Source organism: Tauraco erythrolophus, chromosome 27 (genome assembly GCF_009769465.1).
Source record: "Tauraco erythrolophus isolate bTauEry1 chromosome 27, bTauEry1.pri, whole genome shotgun sequence".
NCBI classification, from domain to species: Eukaryota; Metazoa; Chordata; class Aves; order Musophagiformes; family Musophagidae; genus Tauraco; species Tauraco erythrolophus.
In genome coordinates, this window is record NC_141491.1 from 5,937,959 (window position 1) to 5,946,196 (window position 8,238).

Genomic DNA, 8,238 nt, shown 5'->3' on the forward strand with positions numbered 1-8,238 from the left:
AGTTCAAAGCCATTGCCCCTTGTCCTGTCACTACACACCCTTGTAAAAAGTCCCTCTCCAGCTTTCCTGTAGCCCCTTTAGGTACTGGAAAGCTGAAGATCATAAACCTAACACTGCCAAGTCCACCACTAAACCATGAACTTAAGCACCATGTCAACACATGTTTTATTTACCTCCATGGATGGTGAATCAACCATATGTAGTGTGACAGGCCACCTGGAAGCTGGGTACCCTGTAGTCAGTCAGGTCCAGTTTCTTTCTGGCAAGCCAGTAGTCAGCTGCTGCGGGTGCAGGTGTGCAGAAATACTCGAAAATTAATCTGCAGACAGTTGTCATCAGGGATGTGCAGGTTCCACTTTCAAGCTCTTTTGGATGGTGTAGAACTGACCCTGAATTTCCTACAGTTCCAAGATTTAAGCGGATAAATTGTGACCAATTTCCAAGACACAGCTGGCAGTGGGAGCATATACCAAGGCTGAATTTGGCAGAGCCCCCGCCTGTCCTCCTCTTGTGGATCTGGAAGGTGTGGAGCAGCTACAGTGCAGTCCAAGACGGCTTCTGGCAAATGGAGATGGCACTGCTTTCAAGAGCAAGACATCAAAGCGTGAGTAGTCGGTGCTGGATGAGTCTGAAGATCCATCCAGCCCATCATTGCCTCTCCAGCAGAGACCAATGTGAGGAAGAAAATCGGGATGGAGACTGATAGTGGGTGCCTAGAAAAGAGTACGAAGACATAATGATCACAAAAATGACCACAAAAGCGATTAGGGGAATGGAGCCCCTCTCCTGTGAGGAAGGGCTGAGAGAGTTGGGGTTCACCCTGGAGAAGAGAAGAAAGATGGGGAGAGACTTTTTGTAGGACCTTGTAGCAACAGGACAAGGGGCGATGGTTTTGAACTAAAAGAGGGGAGATTCAGACTACACATAAAGAAATTTGTTACGATGAGGCTGGTGAAACACTGGCACAGGTTGCCCAGAGAGGTGGTAGATGCCCCATTCCTGGAAACATTCAAGGTCAGGTTGGCTGGGGCTCTGAGCAACCTGGTGTAGTTGAAGATGTCCTTGCCCATGGCAGGGGGGGTTGGACTAGATGAGCTTTAAAGGTCCCTTCCAACCCAAACCATTCCATGATTCTGTGATCGTACGTGAGACTTCACTGGTACTTGTCATTTTCCAGGTCTTAAACAGACCTGACATCTTTATGTTTAATACATCTTGGGTTTTTTTCCTTTATCTGTTATATTTTTCTATTAACTTTTTGAAGCGAGTGTAACCAGGCCTCGAGGCACCATGTCCAAGCGAGAAAGTGATTTTGTAGACTTTTTTCATCTTACTCTTCAGTCTTTCTTTTCCTAGACAGGGTAATTCTGTGTAGGGGTCCTCCGAATAGAAACTGTCCCAATCCTTTGACTGGTTTTGTTACCCTTCTTTCTAACTTCCCAGCTTCACCATAATCTTTGGCAGATGGATGGACCGGAGCTGCTATACTGATGAAGATGGCGTTGTGTCATGGAGTTACGGCGGCATTTGATGGTTTTGTTTTACTTTCTATACCTCCTTTCTCATATTCCAGCGCTCTTTACTATTGAGCTGATGTTTTTGTGGACCGATCTACTAAATTTGCTGATGTCTTTGAACGTAGCAGCTCAGTCAGGGCTCGTTATTGTAGACGGAAACACAAGGGTTTAGGTTCCTCTATGCTGTTTTCGTTCATCCACGATGAATTTCATTCATCTGTACTGAAATTCATTTTGTTTTATTGCTCAGTTATTTGGTGTTATGAGAACCTTCTGAAGGATTTTTCAATTTCAACTCACTTTTCTAAATAAATTGTGAATATTGAAGAGTACAAGCTCCACCAGAAGTATCTGGGACTTCTTCCCTGAGAAGAACTTCTTGCTGAGAAGAACTTCACTGAGAAACTGACTGTTGAATCAGCCTTTCTTCTCTTTAAACCACCTATTTATACAGCTGAGGACAGTCTGTCTTTTACTGTAGCAGCCTGTTTTTTGTGAAACTATAGTGAATAAAGTCCAGGTAGATGATTGACCATGGATCCCTGTTTATGGGGGCACCAATTACACCGACTCCTTTTGTGAAAGCCACTGGATTTTTGAGTGTCGTGGTTTAACCCCAGCCAGCAGCGAAGCCCCACACAGCCACTTGTTCACTCCCCACCCCGTGGGATGGGGGAGAGAATCGGTAAAAGAGAGAAAACTCTTGGGTTGAGATAAAGAGAGTTTAGTAAGTCAAGCAAAAGCCAAGAAACAAGGCGAGGAATTCCTTCCCTACCTCCCGTTGGCAGGCAGGCGTTCAGCCATCTCCAGGGAAGCAGGGCTCCACTGTGTGTGACGGTTTCTTGGGAAGACAAACACCATCACTCCAAATGTCCTCCCCTTTCCTTCCTTCCCTCAGCCGAGCATGGCGCCACGTGGTAGGGAATGTCTCATCTGGGCGCGTTGCTCCGGCCGTGCTCCCTCCCAGGACACCTGCTCACTAGCAAAGCCTGGGAAAGTGGAAAGTCTTTGCAGCAGCTAAACCCATCAGTGTATTATCAACATTCTTCTCATACCGAACCCCGTCCGCGCTGTTCTAGCTACTAAGAAGAAGATTAACTCTATCCCTGCCAAAACCAGCACAGTGAGGTGGGTCTTGTCTTAACTGAACCTGCAGAGACTTTTCTTTGGTTGTAGAGGATTGTAATGGAACAGAGAAGGCCAGTTTGAAGAGAGAACGACCGACCACGGAAGCAGCGGAAGAAACAAGCAGCAGGAGGACAGTGAGAATGGCAGGGGTTGGTGGCACTGAGATGAGCAGGTCGTCAAGATCCCAGCACATCTGCTTGCAGCTACTGAGGACCCCCAGCTCAGGAAACTAATCACAGTCTAAAAAAGGCAACAGATTAAAATGAAAACTCAGGCCTTGAGGAGATGATGGTGGGAAGATAGAGCAGGAGTCACAAACACTCAGATAAGAAGGGAAAGGATAGGAGGTAAATCCAGATGGTTCACACAAGTGGGGAGGAAGGATGGACAGACAAAAAGACCAATCTGTCAGTTCCTCAAGGGCGTGAAAAGGTACTCCCAAAGCTGATGGGTAGTTGCCAAAATCAGAACCACCCAGGAGATGTGAGGAGGATTTGGAAGCTGGTGTCATCCTCCATGTCACAGGAAGCAACACTGGACAAGCCACGTGGATAACAAGTATGGCACCGAGCTGCTGGCCAGGCCTCATGGACACCTACCTTGGTACCCACCCGTGGTCATGAGCATGAGAGAGGGTTTTAATTTAAAAATGTAAGATCTCCAATAAGATCTCCCGTTGAACTTTACTACATCATTGCTGCAATGCCACGTTTTCCTACACAGTCTGGCATTGCTATTCCATCATTTCTATTTTTATTATAATTTCTACCTATTTTACTGGTATGGATGAGAAGATGCTGCTCTTACAGTGCCACAGACACCCCTGGGAACACTTCAAAAAGCTGGTGTTGTGTTTGCCACTCTCCTGTCCTCTAGTACTAAAGTCATTCTCATTAAGAACTTATTTCAGCTGTTTCATGTTTTGTTCCTTTCGGGTTCCTGTTTGAACATGAGAGCATAATCCCGTTCGTTCATAAACTCGTTACTGTTCATCAGGTTGTTTGGAAACTTCTTACCAGCATCTCAGTTCGGATACATCGGTCAGTTCCCTGTGATGAAAGGATGGGAACGTTTCTGGGCTCTTCTGTGGTGGTCATGGGTACCAATAGCGTAATTTTTTTCTGATAGATTTTCCTTTGAGGACTTATTCTATACTTTGATCTCAAAAACCTTCTGGCAGACTTCCTCCTGATGTTTGAAGACACGTTGGTTGTCCCTTAAGCCCCCTGCTCATTTGGATGCAAGTTCAATTTATCCAAGGCTTTTTTCCCAACGTCTGATGGCTGCCTTATCCCAGTTCAGCCATGCTGGCTGTCCCCTTCCCTCCCCAAATCTTTTTGGGCCAGGTGGCACACGTTTGCTCTCTAAACAGCCTCCAGCAGCTTGCATAGATTTTGCTCTTTGGGTTAACCCTTTTAATTATCTTTTTTTTTTAATGATGGCCTCACTTGCCTATCATTTTTCTTTAAATAATAATAAAAACCCCATAAAAACCTTGTTTCAATGCATGAAGGATGAGTCAGCTGAAAGAGTTTCCTTTTGTTACACCCCAGGCCCCTGTCTTGCTCCTGCCCCATCTTTTTGTGCGTCTCTGAAGACAACGCTGGGTACTTGCCGTGTTCTCCGTTGGCTTTTTTCTTGGCATCTTCACCACATCTTTCTTCCACATTCTTCCCTCTCACTGAAGCTGCTCTGCCTCTGCCCCTCCCTCTCACGTTTGGCTTTGGGTGGAAATACGTGATATTTTGGTGCTCCACCTCTCACGTGCGACAAGTGGTGTCGAAGCTTAGCGCGGTCTGACAAACCCGAGCTGTCCAGGTGGGAGGACGAGGATTCACCCAGAATTTGAGCGGCCACTGGCTGTTGCCATTTAGCATTTTTTTTCTCCATTTTTAGTAGATGTCTTATGTTGGCATTCCTGTCAGTCTTAGCAAGAGGGCTGTGGCTCCTTAGCCGGCTTCATCTCCGATGTTCAGCTGCTGACAGATGCCTCCATCCTTACTGTCCTTGCGGCGGGGTGTGGGGCTTGTTTCAGGAGTGACGCTGTAGAGCCACCTCGCACCCAAGCAGGTGAGAAAGTCAGCCCTGTTTGCAGTTGTGGTCTCACAAGAAGACACCGGTGTCATTTGGGTGGCAGTTTCTCTAGTCCAAGCCTGTAGATTTACTGCAGCAGCCAGGAGTGGAGGAAAAACAAGTTCACAGGAAGTGGCAAAGACAAGAAGCATGGATGCAACCACTTCTTCATGAGGAAATGCTGATGAACTCAATGGGAGTTGACTGAAATGTCTTACTGTGTCAGGGAGCAGCAGGAGCGGGGCTACTCCCCAGGGAAGGATGAGCTGGAGGTCACTTGGGTACAGGCAATGCCCTCAACAACCGGGAAGCTGGGCCAGGTAGACAGAGCAGGGCGGTGATGACAGGGTCCATGGACAGCCCCAGGCAAGGTGAGATGATGAACAAGGTTCTGGGTCCATCCAAGATGTTCAGTCAGGAGTGACAGGAAGTGGGACTGGAGACAGGACTGACTGCACGTTTGAGGTCCATGGAGGAGATGAGGTTGGAGGAAAGTCACCTACAACCTAGGTCTGAAGTCCATCCACAAAATGAAGCCAGAGGCAGAACTGGAGGCATGTTTGCCTTCAACATAGCTCAGGCCAGGACTGGGTGCTCAAGCCTGGGCTCAAATGGAGCTCCTGGGCCATGGGCAGAAAGTGTGGGAGGAGGTCCCAGGTGAGGCTGGTCAGAGCAATTAAGGTGTATTAATACCCTCAGGGCCCTGTCAGTCTTGTAGTAGTGAGGGAAGCCGATCCTTGGGTTGAGTGCTTGAGTCTTCAGACTTTCCTCAGCCAGCATGGTCTGACTGTGCCCATCTCCCTGCAGGGACCTGGCCATCAAAAGTCTTCAGCAGGAGAGGTAGGACCTGGCCCAGCCCCCAGGAGCACTCATCTGTGTTGGTGGGGCTTCAGGGAGAAAGAGGCAGCGACACTGTGGGGTTGTGTATCTCTGGAGTGGTCCGTCAGGAGAACAGAGTTGTTCCTGGGTGCTGCTCCTGGATTATGCTCCATCCCTGTCCCTTTGGTAAAGGGTGAGAGAGAAGGAAGAGGGTTTTCCTTGTGTTGAGGAGATCGTTAAACAGAGAGGAGCTTGATGCTCTGAGATTGATGCTCTGTGGACGTGTGAGCAAGGAACCCAGCGAGTGGTGCTGAGCTGGAGGGGGAGCCTTGGGGTGGTTTGGGCAGGGCTGTGGGTTTTTAACTGCAAACTCAGGAATGTGCTATTTTAGGTAGAACTGAAACTCTTCCCAGAGCTCAGACTCCTCCTTGCCCACAGTCTGTCTGGGCTGGCTTGTCAGAGTGCTGCTGCTGCAGACAAATCTGGCTTTCTGCAGCAGGAATTGCTCACGGGGGCAGCCTGTCTGTGGTTTAGCCCGGCCGGCAACTAAAAGCCACGCAGCCGCTCGCTTGCCCTGGGGCATGGGGAAGAGAATTAGAGAGGAAAAGGGGAAGAGACTCGTGGGTTGAGATAAGAACAATTTAATAATAATAATCTTTAATAACAAAAATATATGAATATATGTATAGCAGTAATAATATTTACAAACAAGTGATGCACAGAGTAATTGCTCACCAGCTGGTGACCAACACCTGTCCCATCCTGGCAAAGGATCCTGAAACAGGTAAGTCCCGACACCGCAATCCCGGATGAGCGAGAGGTCCGAAAAGAGAGAGAGAGAGAGAGCACTCCAAGAGTCCAAGAGAGCCCTTGGAAGAAGGTTCCTGGAAGAGCAAAAGCCCCTTTTTCCAGTCAACCCTCCTCTGTATACTGGGCATGACGCTGCAGGATACTCCATTGGCCAGTTTGGCCCTCAATCTGAAGTCCAAGTTCAAATCTTAAGGGGAGTTGTGGGACCCTTTGTCCCAGCCATGCTCCCCCCCAGCCTGTTGTGCTCCTGCCCACTGGCAAAACATGGGAAGCTGAAAAGTCCTTGAGGTCTCCGTGCCAACTCCAAACATCAGGGCGCTGTCAGCGTTCTTCTCAGACCAAGTCCCAGACTAAAACCAAACCCCAGAGCTCTTCCAGCGGCTAAAAAGAGAAACTCACTCTGTCCCAGTGAGAACCAGGAAAGTGTCTGATGCTTGTTGTCAGGAACAGCCTCTCTGTGCTTGACAGTGATCCGGGAGAGATGAAGGGAGGGGGCTGCTGTGCTGCCAGGCACCCAGGGGAGGGAGAGAACCACCCCGTGAGTGGGCAGGGACCTACTAGAGCTTCGTGAGAAGCCACATGAAGGAATGAGTGAAGTTTTTGCTCCTCCCCTTTTCACACCAGGAAAAGGGCTCTCTCCCTCCTTCCCGGCAGAGATCATGGCCCTGCAGACCCGGGGCGGAATGTTGCTGTTGTGGTGCTCTCCTGATTAAGCTGTTTGCCTCATGAGACTTAATGAGGCATGTAGTTTTCTAGGTTGTGGTGGTTAACTGGGAACTGGGGTTTGTGTATTGCCTCATTGGAAAGCGTGTGGCCAAGTGTGCAGCCCTCCATGGAGTCCCTGATCCCAAGGAATTTATCGGCAGCTAAAATACCATACTTGGCAAAATCTTCCCCGAGCTGTAGAGCCCTTGAGGTCTCTGTGACTCCATGTTGCTCGTATTTACTTGCCCTCTTACTCCACTGCTTTAGTAGCTTGGCAGTTCTTTGGGCTCCAAAACTTGTTTTCACCATGTGAACTGTCTGAACTCTGGGCCGAACCAGACCGTAAGTGCAAATAAAGCACCGCTGCGATGGAGATACCCTGTTTTAATTTGGGAGAAAGAAGCTGCCCAGGGCAGCTGCTGGGATTTCCAGGAGGCCTCCAGCTTAAATGCCTCTCCTGGTGCTTTACCTGCCCCTCCAGGGAAGGGAAGATGTCAGTGTAGGCTACTCTGGTGTGGGAGGGAGCACATGTTAGAGCTCGTGTAGCTGTAGGCTTGAACAATGATGTGGGATGGGAGCGGAGCTATTCCTGCTAAGTAGGGCTCAAAGACAGCTGTTGAGAATCATGGAAGGTTTGGGTTGGAAGGGACCTCAGAGATCATCCAGTTCCAACCCCCCTGCCACAGGCAGGGACACCCTCCACTACACACCAGGTTGCCCAAAGCCTCATCCAACCTGGCCTTGAACACTGCCAGGGATGGGACAGCCACAGCTTCCCTGGGCAACCTGTGCCAGTGCCTCAGCACCCTCAGAGGGAAGAATTTCTTCCTCAGATCTCATCCAAATCTCCCCTCTCTTAGTAGGTCTGTCTAATCAAATACCATCACTTTGCTATACTTTGGTGGAACTAGAGCAAATGTGTACTTTTAAGGCTTCTGGCTTGGTCTGGACACAGCTGTTGTGTGTGGGAGGTTGTCTCTGTGAAAACATTCGGTATAAACCCCCTGGTACACATCTGGGTGTCCAGTACTGACAGCGTCGTGGAGCTCAACCTCTGGAGCCCCCTGACAAGCTGCAAGGTGAGGATAAGGGCTGGTGACGCCCTGTGACAGCTTTGGGAAGCACCAAAAGGAGGGAGCAGCTGGCTCTTGGGTTGGAGACTGTTTAGGGGAGCACACAAGGACAC